The following is a 23,245-nucleotide window of genomic DNA, read 5'->3' as shown; positions in this document are numbered from 1 at the left end:
CTAGGTCATGAAGATCTTTTTGTACAGTTCTTCTGTGTATTCTTGCCACCTCTTCTTAATATCTTCTGCTTCTGTTAGGTCCATACCATTTCTGTCCTTTATCGAGCCCATCTTTGCATGAAATATTCCTTTGGTATCTCTAATTTTCTTGAAGAGATCTCTAGTCTTTCCCGTTCTGTTTTTTCCCTCTATTTCTTTGCATTAATAGCTGAGGAAGGCTTTCTTATCTCTTCTTGCTATTCTTTGGAACTCTGCATTCAGATGCTTATATCTTTCCTTTTCTCCTTTGCTTTTCACTTCTCTTCTTTTCACAGCTATTTGTAAGGCCTCCCCAGACGGCCATTTTGCTTTTTTGCATTTCTTTTCCATGGGGATGGTCTTGATCCCTGTCTCCTGTACAATGTCACGAACCTCATTCCATAGTTCATCAGGCACTCTATCAGATCTAGGCCCTTAGATCTATTTCTCACTTCCACTGTATAATCATAAGGGATTTGATTTAGGTCATACCTGAATGATCTAGTGGTTTTCCCTACTTTCTTCAATATAAGTCTGAATTTGGCAATAAGGATTTCTTGATCTGAGCCACAGTCACCTCCTGATCTTGTTTTTTCTGACTGTATAGAGCTTCTCCATCTTTGGCTGCAAAGAATATAATCAATCTGATTTCAGTATTGACCATCTGGTGATGTCCATGTGTAGAGTCTTCTCTTGTGTTGTTGGAAGAGGGTGTTTGCTATGACTAGTGCATTCTCTTGACAAAACTCTATTAGCCTTTGCCATGCTTCATTCCGTATTCCAAGGCCAAATTTGCCTGTTACTCCAGGTGTTTCTTGACTTCCTACTTTTGCATTCCAGTCCCCTATAATGAAAAGGACATCTTTTTGGGTGTTAGTTCTAAAAGGTCTTGTAGGTCTTCATAGAACCGTTCAACTTCAGCTTCTTCAGCACTACTGGTTGGGGCATAGACTTGGATTACCATGATATTGAATGGTTTGCCTTGGAAATGAACAGAGATCATTCTGTCGTTTTTGAGATTGCATCCAAGTACTGCATTTCAGACTCTTTTGTTGACCATGACGGCTACTCCGTTTCTTCTAAGGGATTCGTTCCCACAGAAGTAGATATAATGGTCATCTCAGTAAGATAATAATTACATTTTCTTAGTGCTCACTATGAGCCTGGCCCTACATTTAAAATTCTTTATCTGTTTTAATCTCCATCTCAACTCTTTGAGATAGGAAATATTTTTTCCCAGTTTAACAGATGAGGAAATTGAGTCCCCAAAGATTAAATAACATACTTAAACCCATAATCAGTAAATGTGCCAGTGGTCAAACCTAGGGCTGTCTCACTTCAACATCTTATACAGTTCTCTGTATTATACCTCACATCAGAACTGGAAAAATAGCACCATGAATTGATATAGACTGGTCTGACATATAATTCTGTTGAAAGTACTTAAACTATGTTCCAAAGTAGCTTAATGATGAGAAAATGATTTCATGTTAACACAATTGCCACCCTATTTCCATATAGCAGTCAAGCAAATATGGAAAATTCCTGATATATGGTATAACACATGTACACAAAGTGCCAAAGTAAATTAGAATTGCAACAGGGTAAAAGAAACGTGAAACATATCTGAAAAGACAAGAAAGAGTTCAGTTAAGAGGAAGGAATTCCAGAATATTATTTTAAAAAGATCACAGAAGGACCAGGTACTGCCCTTTTTCTGTAAGAAATGTGCTCTCATGAACCTGGATCATGAGATAGCAAGCCCAAGTATTTGGACCATCTAAGAGCAGATTCATGCTGATATGTTTCTAGTTACCAGGCAAACAAATGGCCACTTTATAGTTCAGCATATGTAGAGCTTTCTCCATCCTTTGCATTTGCCTGACATGTGAAAAGACAGCAAGTAGCTTAGAGTCAATGGGAGATACAAATGCATAGCAATGTCATCTGTGTTTTTCTATTTCTGGTCAAGAGAATGTACATGCTGATTGAGAAGATACCAACAGATACAGCTGAAAATAGTTACCCTAAATTAGTGTGTGTTGAGACCAAAGAAGAGATGTTGTCATCTGGCTCAAGTGTTGAGCCCCTCACAGCTGAGGGAATAACTTAGAAGTCTATCACTTCCTGCTGGGAGACACTATGGACCAACTATCCAAAACAGACATACCTACTCCATTTGTTCGAAGGCTTTTTAGAAATCATTAACTCAAAGCGTCCTTGCAACTGATACATATCTGCAGACCACAAAGTAGCTGGAACATAACAGTCAAAAAAAAGAATGATCAAGTTTCAAAATGGAAGAGTACCTCTTAAGAGTCTAGACATTATAAATAAAATACCATATTTTATCCTTTGGATGCCCAGGGAAAATACACTTGTCTATTTACTTAATACACTTCAGGCTTTGCTGGAAGTGTTTTTTCATTTAAAAAATCTCTAATGATAGAACATTCAAAAATAATTAGAATCATGCTTGTTTTCCATACACACAGAAGGAAACTATTCATAGTGCTAAAGGGGAAAAAAGACCAAACGATTAAAGTGGTTAAGGGTTCTTACATCTTGGTGAGAAAATATTTAACCTTTCTCTGGACATCAGAACTCTAAGTTAGCATGTTCTTTCAGTATGCCAAAGGCTAGCTTGGAATCTGGGAACAATTGTTTCGTAAAGGGAAGACACTGTCTTAGTCAAGATTCTATGGGCACATGCTAAAATCTTTCATCCATTTCTTTAATTTTATTCAACAAATATTTATTAAAGACCTACTATGCATTAGATACTACAATGAACAAGATTAGAGAAAGATAATTCTCAGGGATCTTAGATTTTTTGTGAAGAAGGAGAACTCATAAGGGAATAAAGGAGATGACCTTATACAATTATAAAACAAGAAAATACTGAGATTGCCTAAAGCCAGGAGGACTGTGCGCATTATTCAGGACAGACAAGGTTTGCTGCACTCACAAATAACCCCAAAGTCTGAGGTGCGTTAAGAAAAAAGAAAAAAGGATTTCTTTCCCCTCACAACACACATCATCATGGCTCAGGGTGGGGCTCAGCTGCCTGTCCTCTCTCAGGGACGCAGCAAGAGGGAGGCTCCAATGTAAAATGTCACTCACTGCAGTGACATGGGAAAGGATATGCAGCAAGTGCTTCTAAAGGTTTCCACCAGGAGAGTCAGGTCATCTGCTGTCACATTTCATTGACCAAAGCAGTTCAACACGGCTGCAACTAACTTTGAGGAGGCAGGGAAAGGCAATCTTACTGCATGCCTGGCAGGATGAGAACCAGAAGTCCTGGTGAAGGGCAGTCACTATTATCACAGTCCACTTTGAGCAGCCATATCACAGAAGCCTTCTCTGAAGTAAGAGTATTTAAACAGAGACCTGAATGAGGAGCCAGTCATAAACAGATCAGCAAAGTGGAAAGTGTCAGGGACAAACCATCTTCATGTATGTGGGGGGAGGTGGGGAGGGGGGCGTAGAACAATGAGGGCAAGGCCGGATGGTTACATACGCTCTTTCCAGACACACGACTACTTGAAAATTTTCCTAAGAAAATATTCGTAAACATAGGCAGACATTAAGTAATATGTTACTATGCTGTTTCACAAGATAATACATTCAAGTCTTTTAATTAACCTATGTAATTAGAATGTTTAATCACATGAGGATATTTTACAATATGTGATAAGCCAAAATAATTAACCAACATTAATTTTTCTCTCATTTAAAATTAGAGCAATATTCAGTTTCAGGAGAATGCACACTCATCTCTTGCTTTATAATTTCAAATTGGTATACAATCCTAGAAAGCAACTCATTATCCAAAATCATAAAAATATATATAACTTTTGTATCAGTTAACTATATCTCTGTGAATATGTCCTAAGGAAATAATTAAGGATATGCTTGAAGATTAAACTATAAATTGTTCATTGAAGTATTACTTCAATGAACAAAAGGCAATAAAAAATTAAGTGTCCAAGGTTATATATTTCTGAAAATCAATTGTTGCGCTTTAAAAGCAGATTACAGATCATATGAAATATATAATCTTTAAATATGCATAATCTACTTTCCAAAAATGTATATTTTTGCATATATATATAAAGAAAAGATTTTTAAAAATCATTCAGCAAGATATCAATAATGCTTATTTCTGGGTTGCTGAGATTTTGCATGTCTTACACTCCTTTTATTATATTTCTTATTTTAATAAGTATTTCTCTGATAACAAGAATCTTCATTTTTAAGAAAACAATTATACAGCACATTAATAAACACTACTGTATATAAAAGCACATTTTTGTAACAGTTTTTAACAACAACTATATGTTTTTAATGGGTGTATTTGTTGTAAAGTCATAGTTCTAACCACACACTGTCTCATACATGACAACATATAAATATACACATACACACACATATATAAACAAATGTAAAAAAATATATAATTGTGCTGAATAACAGTAGGAAAATTTTTCTTTTGTTTCTCTGTACCTGAACAGTTTATTATAATAGTCATGTTACTTTTATGGCATGAATTTTTTAAACAATATTAATAAGTATTACTTGCCTGCAGAGTTTCTATCATGATTTTTCTTGCAAATCCTTCACACAATGCAGGATTTAAAGCTCCCCATAGCCACAACCCTCTCATTTTGACTCTCTACCTTACAGGGGTTCATATCAAATGAGATGATCTATTTAGCTTAAAAGAATATTCTAGTTTTCTCTCACCATTATGGTATCACCTTATGGCAACTTTACATAAATCTGATAATTCAATAAAATTCTCACAATTCATTGATTCATTAAACAGAGCATAAAAAGCAATAAATTCTGAAAGCAAGTCTGTCAAACTTTAAATTATGTGTTAAAATGTATTTATTGAGAATTTATTATATGATGAGATCTGGGAGATATACTCGGGCTCTTCCTTTGAAGAATTTATAGACCAATGTGAAAATGTGAAAGTGCAAGTTTCTCAGTCATGTCCAACTCTTTGTGACCCCATGGACTATACAACCCGTGGAATTCTCCAGGCCAGAATACTGGAGTGGGTAGCCTTTCCCTTCTCCAGGGGATCTTTCCAACCCAGGCATCGAACCCAGGTCTCCCACATTGCAGGCAGATTCTTTACCAGCTGAGCCACAAGGGAAGCCCACGTGAAAAATAATCATAGAATAATAAAGGGCATCACTGTGTATCAACACTGTTTAACTTCCAACATCTGAACTCTGTTCTGTTTGTGGATATGCTCCTTTTTGGTGGGAGGCAAAGGGATGAGATATTTTCTCTCCTGAGCCCGTGATAAACAGCTATGGCTGGGGAGCATGGCAGAGATTCACTAAATATTTCTACCTAGAACTCTGACATTGAATACCTGAAGAAAAAGAGAGAGAGTCCGAGAGAGATTGAATTTACCAATGGCAGTAGTTTACAATGTTCAGGTTCAACATTGCTCAGCCATGATTTTCTCACCTGACTGTTCTGCAGACCTTTGCTTGAGCTTCCTGCTATCCAGCCTTTCTTATTTCAATCACCATTTTTAAGCCTTGCTGTCAATACATTCTGTTGATTATGTGAACTACCCAATATAGTTCTGCATCAATTAACTAGAATCTGTTTCTGTTGCTTGTAATCAATAATTTGACTGATATAATGGGATGCAATTACAGACTCTAATGGTAATATTGGTTAACTATATTGGTATTGGTAACAATAAATTGGAGACTTAAGATAATGTTTTTCTCTTTTACATTCCCTATCAGATTGAATCTTTTCAAGAAATCTATGAAGTATGTATTCTTATTTTTACTTTGTCAAAGAAAATCTGAAGATTGATTAGTTAACCTGCAAAACATACCTGGCAACTGATGGAAATGAGACATGAATCTAGGAAGTTTGCTTCAGAGCCCAGGCCCTTGACCACTACATAGTGTCCACCCTTCTTCATTACATAGTTGGGGTCATCCATGTAGTATCAATCTGTGAAGAAGGTCAAGAAGTTCTTAGATTTATATCACAGAGAGTCAAGGAAGAATTCCACGCATCAGAAAGCAAAATTTCTGAGACAGACATGAAGGCATCATGATGCATTTTGTCAGTCATAGAGGGAGTAGGTTTCTATTAAAAATAAGACTGTTTGGCGGCATAAAACCAGACCATAGAGAGTTGTGAACAGCACAGTTTGACAGTGGTTGTCTTAACAGAATGATAGTATCTAAGCTGTGAAAATGGTATGAAAAATGCCACTGAATTTAATGACTAAAAGACAGTTGAGCCTAAAATGTGTACAACAGACCATCTTTAGCTGTTGCATTACCACAATTTCAGCAGCTATAAAGGAAAACCAAAATGTATAACACTGTAGACTGTGATTATTATTGGCAATACACATGGAATTCACAACTTAACCTGTTCATTAGGTGAAGGCAGATGAACTATTTGTCATACTCTTGGAGCACAAAGATCTAACAAGTCCTTGAACCTCACCTACCCTGTAACCTCTTCCCACAAACGTCATTTTAAAGGACTGGCTGGATGCCTTTAATAAGCCTTTGAGTTTTGTTCTAACTATATTAGAGTTAATTGGCTATTCCAGAGAATGCTTAGCTCGTGGTCATCATTATCAATATTTATTGAAGCTTTCCCTCTGGACTTTACAGAGTATAGTAATGTAATGTTTCAGAACACAGAGAGGAAAAGACTTATTTTTTTCCCTCACATCTTATATATCTAGAATCTCTCCATTAGTACCTCTGTTACGTCCCTTTTAGAAAAGATATAAGGAAAACTATAATCAGTGAAAAAATACGTGGAGCTAGTGGTAAAGAACCCACCTGCTGATGGAGGAGACATAAGAGACACCGGCTGGATCCCCGGGTCAGGAAGATCCCCTGGAAGAGGGTCTGGCTACCCACTCCAGTATTCTTGCCTGGAGAATCCCATGGACAGAGGAGCCTGATGGGCTAGAGTCCATGGAGTCTCAAAGAGTCAGACATGACTGAAGCGACTGAGCATGCACACAAGCAAGAGAGAAGGACTGCTTTGGCAAAATACCACCACTGCAAGAGTTACTTTGCTGGACCACATTGCAACTGGGCTCAAAGCCCATTGGGCAGACTTAACTACATCAAAAACCTCTCAGACTTTAAAACAATCCAACTCTATGTACCAGAGGGTGGACAGAACCTGGCTCATCTCTGAGTTGCTCTAAAGAAGTTGACAGGTATTCTTAAGAGACACAGTGGTAAATATAGTATCTCTAGAGCTCACCAAGGCAATGGCACCCCACTCCGGTACTCTTGCCTGGAAAATCCCATGGATGGAGGACCCTGGTAGGCTGCAGTCCATGGGGTCGCTAAGAGTCAGACATGACTGAGTGACTTCACTTTCTCTTTTCACCTTCATGCATTGGAGAAGGAAATAGCAACCCACTCCAGTGTTCTTGCCTGCCGAATCCCAAGGACCGGGGAGCCTGGTGGGTTGCCGTCTATTGGGTCGCACAGAGTTGGACATGACTGAAGCGAGTTAGCAGCAGCAGCAGCAGAGCTCACCAAATCATACTCAGAAATATGGAACACACGTCAAACAATACAGCCAGATGACAATCTGTTCTGTGCAATCATCTTAAATCACTGTCAAAGAAAAGTATCCACACAAAGGTAATAGACTTCTCAAACCCCTGACAGGAAAAGGTCAGAAAAGAAAATGAGTAGAAGAGGCTGAGGAGGCAAACTGGAGATGGCAAGGCAGAGGCAGCCAGACACAGCTCCAGCTAAGTGTTGTCACGTGCAAATGCCCCCCTAGTGTTACTAGAGCTTCCAACTTTTCCACAGAAGTCAGGAATCCAGGTTTTTATGTAAAATATTTTGACTTTTAAAGGTTAGCAACTAATTAGTGTTTTTGAACTATTGTGAGCCAAGCTAAGTTTCTATGGAGTCTGAAGTCAGCCTGGGGCTGCCAAAGTAAGACCACTCATCCACAGACACACATAAAATCAGATAAGACATTTCCTCTTAAATCTTCCTCAAACAGAAGTCATGTGATCTTTTCATCTGTTAGTGGACGTTTAGGTCATTTCTATGTCCTGACTGTTGTAAAAAGTGTTGCAAGGAACACGGATGCGACAAACATTTCTGATTATGGTTTTCTCAAGGTCCATGCCCAGTAGTGGGATTTCTGGGTCACATGGTAGTTTTATTTCTATTTTTTTAAGGAACCTCCATAGTGACTATACAGATGAATGGATGAAGATGTGTTACATATATATATAATGAAATATTACTCAGTCTTTAAAAAGGACAGAAATTTGTAATATAGTTTGAGAGGATGGACCTAGAGTCTGTCATACGGGATGAAATAAGTCAGGAAGAAACAAACAAGTATCATATGTTAATACATATATGCTGAATCTAGAAAAAAGGTACAGATGAACCTATTTGCAGGGCAGGAATAGAGACAGAGAGACCAGATGCATGGACACAGGAGGGGAAGCAGTGCAGGGTGAACTGGGAGATTAGGATTGACACACATACGCTGCTGCTGCCAAGGCGCTTCAGTCGTGTCCGACTCTGTGCGACCCCATAGACGGCAGCCCACCAGGCTCCCCTGTCCCTGGGATTCTCCAGGCAAGAACACTGGAGTGGGTTGCCATGTCCTTCTCCAACATGAAAGTGAAAAGTGCAAGGGAAGTCATTCAGTTGTGTCCGACTCTTAGCGACCCCATGGACTGTAGCCCACCAGGCTCCTCTGTCCATGGGATTTTCCAGGCGAGAGTACTGGAGTGGGGTGCCTAGCATGTGCTAAATATATAGCTAGTGGGAACCGGCAGGGTAGCACAGAGAGCTCAGCTCAGTGCTCTCTGGTGACCTAGACGGGTGGGATGAGGGGCGGGTGGGAGGCAGATCCAAGAAGGAGGGGATATATGTACACATATAGCTGAGTCACTTTGTTGTACAGCAGAAACTAGCACAACATTGTAAAGCAACCCTACCCCAATAAATAAATCAGAAGTCACACAACCTTTTCTCTTAAGATTGGAAACCGGTTTTCACTTCCATATACTAAGGGAAACTTCACCTACCTCAGGATCTTCTCTCAGAGCATACTGGCAGAGCAGATTCCTGTCAATCTCTGTATCATAGAAACATGGAACTGAGGAAAGATCTTAAATCAGAATGTCAGGGAGGCAATGTAAAATATAGGACACATTTAAGTTTGGATTAAGAGATATCTATGCTTAAATTATAGACTTGCTTGACATTTAGTTTCTATATTTTCTCTCTGAGTTTGAGTATTCTCATCCATACTTTGAGCCGTGTACCACTGATGACGATTAAGTAGGAGAAAACCTATGTAAAATATCTACAACACATATAATTTTTAGAAGATTCTGAAAAGCTGCTAGTTCTCTGCCTGCTATGAATGCAGAAGGACAGATGAAAAATGTAAGAGCTGGAAACAGACAGTTTTTCTCTAGCTTTCCTATAAAGCTGCAGTATTAGTTAAGGTTATAAGTACTGCTGCTGCTGCTGCTGCTAAGTTGCTTCAGTCATATCCGACTCTCTGCGACCCCATAAACGGCAGCCCACCAGGCTCCCCCATCCCTGGGACTCTCCAGGCAAGAACACTGGAGTGGGTTGCCATTTCCTTCTCCAGTGCATGAAAGTGAAAAGTCAAAGTGCAGTCGACTACTAATTCTTAAAAAATGTTAGACGAGGGCAGAACTTTATTTCCCTCATATAAAGGTCTAAAGGCAGACACTCTAGGATGATTAATGGCAGCTCTGATTCATCATCTCTTTTGGGACCTGGGCTCCTTGCAGTCACCATTCTGCCATAGCTGGGCTATGGCTCTTGTCCACAGAGTTCAGGATGGGTGTCTGCCTTCCAGGCAGCACGATGGAGAAGAGAAAGGGATGGGGAGAAAAAAAGGGGTTCATTAGCTGCCTCTTAACAGAGGTTTCCCCCAAGTGCCATAAGATAGTTAGCCTATATTATATTGGCAAGAATTTAGACATATGACAATCTTTTGTTACAAAGGACTCTGGGATATGTAGTCTGTATCCTGAGTGGCACATGCTGTGCTAAAATTTGTCACTATGGAGAAAGGGAAGATGAGTTGTTGGGGGGAAATAGTCATTCGTACTTCAGAGACCTTTCTACCTAAGGAGGTAATGGAGTAACTTCGCATATGCCCATTCTCACCCTACTGATGGTCCTCATTACAAACAGATAAACTTCTCTCCACCTTTCTATCTCTTTTCATTCTTTTGGAAGATATGAAAGGAGATTTCAGATTGGATGAAGCACAAGCTGGACTCAAGATTGCTGGGGGAAATATCAATAACCTCAGATATGCAGATGACACCACCCTTATGGTAGAAAGTGAAGAGGAACTAAAGAGCCTCTTGATGAAAGTGAAAGAGGAGAGTGAAAAAGTTGGCTTAAAGCTCAACATTCAGAAAACAAAGATCATGGCATCTGGTCCCATCACTTCATGGAAAATAGATAGGGAAACAATGGAAATAGTGAAAGGCTTTATTTTCTTAGACTCCAAAATCACTGCCGATGGTGACTGCAGCACTGGAATTAAAAGACAGTAGCTCCTCAGAAGAAAAGCTATGACCAACCTGCTGCTGCTGCTGCTGCTGCTAAGTTGCTTCAGTCATGTCCGACTCTGTGAGACCCCATAGATGGCAGCCCGCCAGGCTCCCCGGTCCCTGGGATTCTCCAGGCAAGAACACTGGAGTGGGTTGCCATTTCCTGCTCCAGTGCATGAAAGTAAAAATGAAGCCACTCAGTCGTGTCCGACTGTTAGCGACCCCATGGACTGCAGCCAACCAGGGTCCTCCATCCATGGGCTTTTCCAGGCAAGAGTACTGCAGTGGGGTGCCATTGCCTCCTCTGATGATCAACCTAGACAGTATATTAAAAAGCAGAGACATTACTTTGCCAACAAAGGCCCATCTAGTCAAAACTATGGTTTTCCAGTAGTCACATACGGATATGAGAGTGGGACTATAAAGAAAGCTGAAGGTCGAAGAATTGATGCTTTAACTGTGGTGTTGGAGAAGACTCTTGAGAGTCCCTTGGACTGCAAGAAGATCCAACCAGTCAATCCTAAATGAAATCAACCCTGAATATTCATTGGAAGGACTGATGCTGAAGCTGAAACCCCCATACTTTGGCCACCCGATTCAAAGAACTGACTCATTGGAAAAGACCCTGATGCTGGAAAAGATTGAAGGCAGGAGGAAAAGGGGACAAGAGAGGATGAGATGGTTGGGTGGCATCACCAACTCGATGGACATGAGTTTGAGTAAGCTCCAGGGAGCTGGTGATAGACAGGGAGGCCTGGCGTGCTGCAGTCCATGAGGATGCAAAGAGTCGGACATGACTGAGAGACCGAACTGAAAGGGGATGGTGTGAGTGGAGGGCATAGGTTTCCATGTTACAAAGCAAATGCTTTTCTCAAGCTCTGTTGTCCATCTTTGGTTACTTTTTTGTATGCCTCATTACTTTCAGCAACAAATTAAGATGTATAATTAATGGGGGAAAAGGTTTTGTTTTCTTTTAAAAGTTTATTTTTGGAGCCGCACTGCCAGTTTTTCCAGCTAATGTACATCTTAAATTCTCACGATGAGTGTGGAAGAACTAAAGGCAAGTCCTTCTCAGCATAAGCTTGACCATTTCTTTCCTCACACAATCTCTCAATTACAGACCTTTAGATTAAAAAACAAAGTACATGGTGCATCACAGAAGTTTACTACATGTGTGATGAGTGGGAAGGGCAGGGAGAAAAGGAAAAAAAGAAAAAGGAAAGAGAGGCAGAGAAAACAGAAGGGAGGAAAGGGAAAACTGCCTCTAAAAATACTGTAATCTCTTCTACGACTCCCCCAAAAAACAGCCATGAGACCAGAAATTATTTTGCCATCATGAAGCAGGAATTCAGTGGCGACTTATTGCCAAGGCCTTCTTCAGATGGAGCTAAAATCCACATGAATATAATTTCCACTCACACTTGTTCTACCTGGCCCTCTCCAGAACCAGAAACAATTTCCACGGGATGCATTTTAGGCAAGTACTTTTTGTCTAGAAAAAGGATCACATCATTTTTTTAAAGTATTACATATCTGGTTTTTCAGTGGCAATAAGGCTTGCGTTCCTTACACATAGAGAGTATCATATATCCAAAGTGGGTACACTATGTTCAAAGCATGAAAATGAATCATAACGAAGCTCTCCCCTTCTTTAGAACTCAAATAGTGGTTGAAGAGTCAGGTTATGAGAAAACCAAACACACACACACACAGACAAAATACGTGAGTGTATGCAAAGATACACAAAAGAAAATACATTAAAATAATTTTGGTGAAGGGGCTCATAATGTTGAAATTCTTCACTGAAACAACAGGCCAATGTTAGGATCTTAAATCACTGCTCTCTAAACCTCTTATGACTGCAAAATCAGGTCAGATATTTCCATCAGGCATCAAGCAATTTGAAACAAATTGTTTCAGTGCAGGATAAAGGGAAGTGGGGTTGGAGAAATTATTCCAGGAATAGGTATGAATATAATTTACACACAGGCGTTTGTTCTAAAAAAAAGAAAAAAGTTGAGATTGTGAAACTATGCTTTATTTATGTGCACTACAGCTAACAGTAAATTACACTGAAAGTGAACAACACACAGGGGTAGCCAGAGCTATTTACTGCTTTGCCAGGATGAGATATTAAAACAGAGTTGCTGGTAAGTTTCAACAGAGCAGCTAAGGCCACAGTTAATGTGAAAGTAATCATATACTTTCCTAATTTAGATCAAGATGGATGCCCCCAAATAATAAAGTAGGCTATAAGTCTCTTACCTGGAATATTTAGGATTTATAAAATTATTATTATTCTGGCTAGCCTTGCTAAATAGGCATTCCTTTTTGGAAGTATTCCCCACACACATGCAAAGTTCATTTTAAATAAACTGTTTAGAATAACACATTTTCTGGACATGTAAGTACATTGTGGGAAAATAAAATATGCCTATCACCCCAGGGTAGGGAGAAAAAAATTCATGACCAATGATAGACAAACTTCACGCCATCCAAAACACCATTAATATCTGCCAGTAAATCCAAGGTTTGCAAGGAATGAAAAATTTGATTTCTCTTACTTTTTTTAATGTCTTCGGAAAACGGAGGTCACTGTCAGTTGCAGAAGAGATATCCAATTGTGATTCACTCATTTTTTTACAAAAGAAATGCAAAATCTGCATATTATAAGAAATAATCAAAGTATAATACAATTACTCTGGAAACCATCATATCTTTGAATTTACAGATAATTATTAGAAAGGGTTTTCTCTCCTGATATTGATCTACATTTTTTCTATCAGTCTGTCCTTCTGACAACCACACATCCATATGCAATAGACAGACACACAGACAGCGATGTATAATAGCTGTATACATATATTCAGTTGTACAATTAAAATATTCCCTCACATACGTATATACACAAAAAAAATAAGCAAAAACACCAGACATAATCCTTCTTTTCTTCTTCATGGTTATAACTAGCCCTTCCTCCTGAATTCCATTTTAAAACTGTCAAATATGAATGCATAAACCCAGAATATGATTCTAGTCTCAAAGCATAGGTCTCATAGAGTGGCACAATGTAGCTAATCTATACAGTCTTCCTAGAAAGATACACTTTTAAAGTAAAATTCATGGTAAAAATGGGTAGACCCTTCTGTTAAATCTCATTGTACAAGTTATTTTTCCAGGCCAATTGTCCACTTTTAGCAAATGAATCTGCTTTGAGAAGCCCTTGAGAAATTCAATTGACTCAGTCTCATAAAATTGTAGGGTTACTATATCATTAGTTGTTTTGTTTTGCCTTTGCTGGACTAACATGCAACAAGGCCTGATTTCAACTTTCCACTCAATAAAATTAGAAAATCAGCCAGGCATCACTTAGCTTTGATTTGTATGATGTTGCTACCTGTTTCTAATTGTTACTGATAAATTACCTATTTAGTTCGGTAGGCATGTGTTGGTGACTTCTGTCCATCCAGTGAGTCACCCTAGAAGGTAACTTTTTGTTGACAAGACATTTTACTTTATAAAGCTTACTCTACTTTCTGTGTCAAAAAAAAAAAAAATTCTATTTGAAACAAAGCCAATGTCTCATTCCAGGAAGAGGGAAGGATATCAAGAGTTTCCATGGCAATCAGTTGATGAAACTAAATTAGGCAGGAAACCTCTTCAGAATGCAAAGTAATGTTGCAAAACAGAGGGATTTGAAATAGCCAGGAAGTGTGTCACAGCAAAACGAAAGAAACAGAGATATGAATACCTCCATAATGTAAACTTTCCAACTTTAAAATAAACAACGAAAAACCTGCCTTTGTCCTGTAAAAATAAACTTCCAAACAACTGTCATCTCTCATCAAGTCCTTTGTTTCAGTTGGTTTTAGTTTTCTAAGTCTTATCTCTTGCAATCAACAGCATGTAAGAATATAAATCTAGTTGTTTATGTAGCTAAGAAAAAAAATGTCTTTTACATTATTGCTGTTAAATTTAGTTTGTAACCCATTGTGATAAAATTGTACAAACTTTACAGTTCAACAGTGAGGTCAGAAGGAACACGTGAAATTTATTTTAATGCAGAAAGAAAGAAGAAATAAGAAGACTAGTTTAAAATTTAAAAAAGAGGGCTCTTGTGGCAGTTTATATTGCTGGCTTAAAAATACCATTTTGCTTTCTGAAGCAGAATGAGAACAGAAGACATGGAATAAACCAGGGGTGCTTCATCTACTAACTGCCAAAACTTCACAATAGTTTGCTTGGAAATATGATATTGACCTGAAGAGTAACTATTTTCAGAAGCTCTCCAGGCCACCTAAATCATCTGAAGCCTTCTTTTTCTCTTTAAGAAAAAGGTTCTGTTTTCTGAATTGTCTTTTCAGTCTCCTGAGGAAGGAGGCTGTTGTTGGAGCAAGCATTTCTAAAACAGATTTACCCAAAAAATTTTCCAATTATTTCTAAAAATCCATGAATCACTGTATAGTCTAATTTTAGGTTAATTCAGTACTTATTTAAATTATGGGGTTTCTTTTCATAACACATAAAATAAGCTTAAGAATAAATATACATGCAGAAGAGGAATATCCTGGCCTTAATTTCAATGTGAGTTTTAAAGTGTGATCACAATGCTTACCATGTACAATACGAACATTGGAGGGGGCAGATATTTTCATACCAACTGATTGATGGAATTTCTCTAGCGTCACTGGGCTGTTTTCCCCGTTTTGTTTCACTTTTTGAACTAAAAACAGCTTTATACAAGCACAGCTTTGTATAAAGGTGGTACGTCTTCATATCACACGCAGACACACACTCACACTACTCTATACATACAGAGAGAAGAACATGGTTTTAAGTACAGTGCCAGTATGCAGCATGTGCAAGGAGATGCCCACCTAAGAATGTTATCAGAAATTTGATTCTTCTGGTCACTGGCCATTGGATCCCATCACTACCATCTTCCCATATCTTTTGCCATTATATTTCCCAAACTGCTAATCTCACTGGTGGCAAAACATAACAAGATATTTTTAAAAACAACCTCTTAAAAATCTACTCTAACTTGGGAAGTGTTTTTCTGTAAGCTAGAAAGAAAAACCAGCAGGAGTTTGTCTTAGTTTGGGTTTAGCAGACAGAGACAAGGATCTGAGTGCAAGTGGTTTATTTGGGAAGTTATCTCTGGAGGAAGAGTAAAGGAATGGGAAAGCAAAATGAAAAAGGAAGGAAGACCCTGCTGGGGATATGAATGAGCAGACGAACCTGGTGGGAATCTGGGCTCATCCCACTGAGATAGTTTAAGAATTTGTGCAGAACATTCCTGAGAACCAACCCAGCAACAGAAAGAAAACTGGGGTGTTTATCCACCAGCTCCTAGCCCTTATTAGTTGAGGGTGATTCCTGAGGTGTTAATTCCCTCACATCCCTGGCCTGTACCTCTTGGACCTACCATATTCCATGGTCAGAGAATGCTCTCAGGCAGAGAATCAGGGGACACTTCATTCATCCTGAATAGCTGAGTGACTCAGAGGGTCTTAGTGTTAGTCACTCAGCTCAATTCAGTTCAGCTCAGTCATGTCCGCCTCTTTGGGACCCCATGAATCGCAGCACACCAGGCCTCCCTGTCCATCACCAACTCCCAGAGTTCACTCAGACTCACGTTCATTGAGTCAGTGACGCCATCCAGCCATCTCATCCTGGGTGGTCCCCTTCTCCTCCTGCCCCTAATCCCTCCCAGCATCAGAGTGTTTTCCAATGAGTCAACTCTTCGCATCAGGTGGCCAAAGTACTGGAGTTTCAGCTTCAGCATCATTCCTTCCAAAGAAATCCCAGGGTTGATCTCCTTCAGAATGGACTGGTTGGATCTCCTTGCAGTCCCAGGGACTCTCAAGAGTCTTCTCCAACACTACAGTTCAAAAGCATCAATTCTTCGGCACTCAGCTTTCTTCACAGTCCAACTCTCACATCCATACACGACCACTGGAAAAACCATAGCCTTGACTAGATGGACCTTAGTCGGCCAAGTAATGTCTCTGCTTTTCAATATGCTATCTAGGTTGGTCATAACTTTCCTTCCAAGGAGTAAGCGTCTTTTAATTTCACGACTGCAGTCACCATCTGCAGTGATTTTGGAGCCCCAAAAAATAAAGTCAGCCACTGTTTCCACTGTTTCCCCATCTATTTCCCATGAAGTGATGGGACCAGATGCCATGATCTTCGTTTTCTGAATGTTGAGCTTTAAGCCAACTTTTTCACTCTCCTCTTTCACTTTCATCAAGAGGCTTTTTAGTTCTTCACTTTCTGCCATAAGGGTTAGTCACTCAGTGATGTTCAATTCTTTGCAACCCCATGGACTATAGCCAGCCAACTCCTCTGACTGACGTCTCCAGCATTGCAGGCAGATTCTTTACCAACGAGCCATCTCAGAAGCCCCTTATAAGTTCTAGAAATCTGCTATACAACAATGTGCCTGTCATTAACAGGACCCCAGGCAGTGTTAGCATTAGTCACTCAGTCATGTCCGACTCTGTGAGACCAGGGACTGAAGCCTCCCAAGCTCCTCTGTCCATGGAATTCTCTAGGCAAGAATGCTGGAGTGGTTAGCCATTCCCTTCTCCAGGGGATCTTCCTGACCCAGGGATCAAACCTGGGTCTCTGGGACTGCAGGTGGATTCTTTACCATCTAAGCCAGAGGGTCCTAAATGTTAATAATGCAGGCATTTTCTAGTGTTGATTAGCCATAGTGTGATGTCTAGAAATGTCTCACAAAGCAGACCAAGTCTTCCTTCAGTAGGACTGCATAAGAAATAGTTCCTGTTTTCACATGGTCCCTGGGGACAACCACAGTATGCCCATAATAATGAACAGAGGTCCTCCTGACCAAAATGTCTGAATATATCTGAAGAGAGTTCTTTAACTTTGAGTTATATTTAAACATAACAAAATGGAAGGAGACACAATGCAGGATGAAAGCTGTGTAATGTGTCCTGTATTGCTAACTTGTACATAAATATGTATTTATCCAAAAATTTAAATGAGTGCAGGGTGCAGTCATGCTATTAACTTCTAAATTCTTTCATTGAAGGAATCAGGGAAACTGGTTTCACTATCTATCTGGTCCTTTCTGCTGTCTTTCTTTTTTTTTTTTTTTTTCCTTAACTCTGTCCTCACACATTTCAAGTTGCTTGTGTTCTTCAGTGGTAAGACATCAGAATGACTGCTTCTTTGATGCAAAACTCTTAATAACAACTTCAGAGACGGCTGTTTCCATTTATTTTTACTGAAAACACACAAACTCTTTTCAACACTATCCCTAAAGAGACTGCTTTTCTTTGAGTACATTTTTTGTCAAAATACTTTTTGTTTTCTGTGCCTTAAGAATGACAATTCTTTACTCACAGAGCATTGCAATTCCCAACTCCATCTTTCTGATATACCCAAGATCATCAATGAGAAGAATGTTTTCCTACTTTGGCTTTCACTACAGAAGCCAATTTGCCAACATTTTACCTCCACATGCAGAAGTTTTTTAATTCTGGAGCATTTTCTGAGTCAGTAATCTACAGTCTGTCTAACAATGCCCTTGGAGTTAGCTGTCTGAGGTTTTACTATAACAACTTCATACTCACTGATTTGTAGGAGAGGCTAGCATTAAAGAAGAGACACTGAAGAAGTGATTTTATTTCTTTAGTGTCACCTAAAACCAGGACTTCAAAGTTATCAAAATATAATTTCTGAGATTAGCACATAAAAAAGCAACATACAGTGAAAGATGAGACAGTAGGACTTGAAGCCCAAGTGTGTGACTTCCCAGCAACTGACCCCAGGCATGTTGCTAAGATCTAATGACCTTGCCTCATTGAACAAGTGCAGAACTCTCACTATGTCACGAGGTGTGTGGTGGCTCTAAACTGGACAGCCAAGACAAAGTGTGCCCCATGGCATCCTATTACAGCTCTCAGCAAACATTAGCTCCCTTCCTCCAAAGTTTCATTTGTGAAAAACATGACCTCAAGGAGTAGAAGACAAATGTTCAGTTCGATAAGAACGGAATTTAGTGCTTTTCCACACTGTGATACATCACTGAAAATTTACCTTCATGCCACATTCTATTCGGAGGGCAATGTACATTTCCTTTCCTAAATGCCATTAATCAGCATATCTTTGCTTGTTTCTAAATAAATGAATCTTAAAGTTCCCTTTAAATAGTAATAAGACAGGTGACTGACAAAAATCATAAATCTGGATGAAGGCTTAAAGGATATATTCATCAGCCTTGTCATTACTAGAAGGGAGAATAAAGAAAACTGTAAATAAATTGCTCTGAAATAAAATGACCCATCTGGAACTGCAACTGGGGGAATCTAGGAAAAAGATAAATTTAGTTTTGTTTAAGTACCAGCGATCACACTGCTTTCTTTCATGCTTCCTCTACCAGATCTGCCACATATAATGAGAGATACAAAATATTTTATCCTTGGACATGTAAATACTATCAGGCACACCTTCCTCTTCTCTTTGGGTTTTCTTTTAAAGGGCTTGACTGAATGGCTACATTTGAGAATGAACAACTCTATTAAATCACCTCTTTACTACTTAGTCTGGAAGAATTAGATAGAAGATATGAATATCTTTAGTTTTTAGCAGAAAAAAAAATATACAGAGTTGATGGAGGAGTTTTGCAATATAGGTGTAGGAGAAGGGGATTCAAGGGAGAGCAACAATTTCTCCCCATGTTACAGGCAAATTCACCATGCTTGGAGGGACTAAGTAATTTGACTGAAGTCACAAAACTAGCAAGACAAAACAAGAATTTTAACAAGGTCTGTTAGACCTTTCTAACAAGGTCTGTTAGAAAAAGTATTGAGAGCCTACCATATACCAGTCACTCTGCTTAGGAAGTTACTTGCATTATCTAAAACCCTCCACAACAGTTCTTTTTCAAAGGTTTGAAAGGTTTTCAAACTAACGTTTCCTAAAAAATTAATATGTGCCTAATAGGAGACCAAAAAAAACGAGCAAAAAACAAAGTCATCCATAATAATAAGTAGTATACCATTCGACGTGTCCTTCTAGGTCTCACTCGGGTATTTATACAACTAACCATCCATTTAACTTATATGCAGAGTATATCATGAGAAATGCTGGGCTGGAAGAAGTACAAGCTGGAATCAAGATTGCTGGGAGAAATATCAATAACCTCAGATATGCAGATGACACCACCCTTATGGCAGAAAGTGAAGTGGAACTAAAAAGCCTCTTGATGAAAGTGAAAGAGGAGAGTAAAAAAGTTGGCTTAAAGCTCAACATTCAGGAAATGAAGATCATGGCATCTGGTCCCATCACTTTATGGGAAATAGATGGGGAAACAGTGGAAACAGTGTCAGACTTAATTTTGGGGGGCTCCAAAATCACTGCAGATGGTGATTGCAGCCATGAAATTAAAATTAACTTTCCTTGGAAAGAAAGTTATGACCAACCTAGATAGCATATTCAAAAGCAGAGACATTACTTGGCCGACTAAGGTCCGTCTAGTCAAGGCTATGGTTTTTCCTGTGGTTATGTATGGATGTGAGAGTTGGACTGTGAAGAAAGCTGAGCACCGAAGAATTGATGCTTTTGAACTGTAGTGTTGGAGAAGACTCTTGAGAGTCCCTTGGACTGCAAGGAGATCCAACCAGTTCATTCTGAAGGAGATCAGCCCTGGGATTTCTTTGGAAGGAATGACGCTGAAGCTGAAACTCCAGTACTTTGGCCACCTCATGCAAAGAGTTGACTCATTGGAAAAGACCCTGATGCTGGGAGGGATTGGGGGCAGGAGGAGAAAGGGATGACAGAGGATGAGATGGCTGGATGGCATCACCAACTTGATGAACATGAGTTTGGGTAAACTCTGGGAGTTGGTGATGGACAGGGAGACCCGGTGTGCTGTGATTCATGGGGTCACAGAGTCAGACACAACTGAGCAACTGAACTGAACTGAACTGAACTGAAGATCATACAGTTAGGAATCACACTCTTTCACAATTCATCAATAATTACCAGTTCAAAGTCCCAAAGCCATGAGTATTTTGATAACAAATAATACATTACACCGACTCAATCAGTTCTATATGGTAGGTATTCTTATTCCTCTTTCGTAATTAAAAAACTGTGGCTTACCCATTGCCCCAAACTAGCTACAGCGTAGGCCTAAACTAAAATTCAAATACATTGGCTATGAAATTCTGTTTTCACCCACTGTATTACACTCTTGCCTAGGAACCATGCATATTATAGTCTAGAGATATTAGTATCTCAATAAATATCGATTATCTCATCCCTCAGTGGTTTCAATATCTCACTTGTGCTGATGTTTCCATCTTGAATTTATTCTGAGTCCCTCAACAAAGATGGGTAATTAATGATTAATTTGACAGAAGTCATTAATAATAGAAAGAATTCTATTAATAACAGAAATCACTAATAATAGAAAATAATGAAGAAAAAAACTATAGCAAATTAGTCCCAGTCCTGACTTTCACTAACAGATAACTCTGACAGCATCCATGCAAATACAATAACCAATCAGCAGCATACTGTGTATACAAGTAACTTATAGAAAAGGAATAGCCTGAGATCATAGACAAAAAAAAAAAAAAAGACAAATTCAATACAGAATGATAGTATGTGAATGTAGTTCAAATTTTAAGCTTTAATTTCCATTATTCAGTTCTATGGCTTACTACAGCCAAGTAGCTTATTTATAAAAAGAATGACTTACTAGGGGCTTCCCCGAGGGCCCAGCAGGTAAAAAAATCCACCTGCAATTCAGGAGATGCAGGACATATGGGTTCAATCCCTGGGTCAGGAAGATCCCTGGAAGAGGAAATAGCAACTTCCTCCAGTATTCTTGCCTGAAAAATAAGACAAAAGCATCAAAAGAACATGTAACATAGACAAGATTCTTCATAACTTAATGATGTGCAATACAATGTAGTGACACGGTTAGTTTCAAAGTAATTATTCCACACTTCAGCTAATTTTAAATCCTGAACCTGGAGGATAAATATCTGAAATTCCTATGCAAATCAATAATCTTCCAGAAATGGTTTAACTATGTCCTACTACTAATACTAAAAATAGAAAATAATGTTATAAGCAGTGACACATTTGTTTACTGCTATGTAGCAGGGCTGGGATGAGGCTGATATTAGTCAGAGTAGGACCATTTAATTACCACATCTACATACAGAAGTAACTCCTTCTTGAAAGCACTTTTTAAATACATTTGTGTTACTACATTTTAAAAAAGGAAGTAAGCAATTTTCCTTCATTGTGTATTTACCATTCTCTTCTCTCCAAAACTTTGGTCATTCAATCCATTATGAAATCATTCCTTTTATATTACCACCATTCTAATGTACCTTGAATAGGATATTTTAAATGAATTTTAGATTAATTGTTTTGGGCTTAATTTATGAAACGGGCTGAATTTCTACTAAGGGGTTAACTTGATCAAATGAAAAAGAATTTTGAGTTTACTTTTTGTAACCCCTCACTTTATATTGTCGCTGCTGTTCGGTCTCTCAGTCGTGTCCAGCTCTTTGTGATCCCATGGACTACAGCACTCCAGGCTTCTCTGTCCTTCACCATCTCCTGGAGCTTGCTCAGACTCATGTTCATTGGGTCGGTGATGCCATCCAACCATCTCATCTTCTGTCATCCCCTTCTTCTCCTGCTTTCAATCTTTTCCAGAATCAGGGTCTTTTTCAATGAGTCAGCTTTTTGCATCAGGTGGCCAAAGTACTGGAGCTTCAGTTTCAGCATCAGTCCTTCCAACAAATATTCAGGGTTGATTTCCTTCAGGATTGAGTGATTTGATCTCCCTGCTGTCTAAGGGGCTCTCAAGTGTCTTCCAACACCACAGTTCAAAAGCATCAATTCTGTGGTGTTCAACTTTCTTTACGGTCCAACTCTCACATCCGTGTATGACTACTAGAAAAACCACAGCTTTAATTATATGGACCTTTGTTGGCAAAGTAATCTCTCTGCTTTTTAATATTCTGTCTAGGTTGGTCAAAGCTTTTCTTCCAAGGAGCAAGCATCTTTTAATTAAATGGCTATAGTCACCATCTGCAGTGATTTTGGAGCCTAAGAAAATAAAGTCTGTCACTGTTTCCATTGTTTCCCCATCTATTTGCCATGAAGTCATTGGACCAGATGCCATAATGTTCATTTTTCGAATGTTGAGTTTTCAGCCAGCTTCTTAACAGTCTCCTCTGTCACCTTCATCTAGAGGCCCTTTAGTTCCTCTTCCCTTTCTGCCATAAAGGTGGTATCATCTGCATATCTGAGGTTATTGATATTTCAAAAAGCATGGTATTGGCACAAAAACAGACTCATAGATCACTGGAACACAATAGACAGTCCAGAAATAGAAACTAACACATTTGTGGTCAATTAATGCAAAGAGGCAAGAATACAATGCAGAAAAGGCAGTCTCTTCAACAAGTGGTGCTGGCAAAACTGGACAGCTACGTGTAAAACAATGAGATTAGAACATTCTCTCCACCACATGCAAAAAGCATGTAAAAATAAATTTTAAATGGCTTAAGGACTTACATCTCCTACATTTAAGGACATCTTAAAACT

General features: G+C 38.9%; 1 long non-coding RNA gene across 1 annotated transcript in view; it reads right to left on the bottom strand.

The window, feature by feature from the left end:
- LOC121819390 (uncharacterized) overlaps positions 1–23,245 on the bottom strand; it is a 242,430-nt gene that overhangs the window by 163,521 nt on the left and 55,664 nt on the right. The window contains exon 2 of the long non-coding RNA XR_006059606.2: positions 21,375–21,507. This is a non-coding gene — a long non-coding RNA (uncharacterized LOC121819390). The remainder of the gene's footprint in view (positions 1–21,374; positions 21,508–23,245) is intronic.

Source organism: Ovis aries, chromosome 4 (genome assembly GCF_016772045.2).
Source record: "Ovis aries strain OAR_USU_Benz2616 breed Rambouillet chromosome 4, ARS-UI_Ramb_v3.0, whole genome shotgun sequence".
Lineage (NCBI taxonomy): Eukaryota > Metazoa > Chordata > Mammalia > Artiodactyla > Bovidae > Ovis > Ovis aries.
This window is presented reverse-complemented; position numbering and strand designations above follow the sequence as displayed.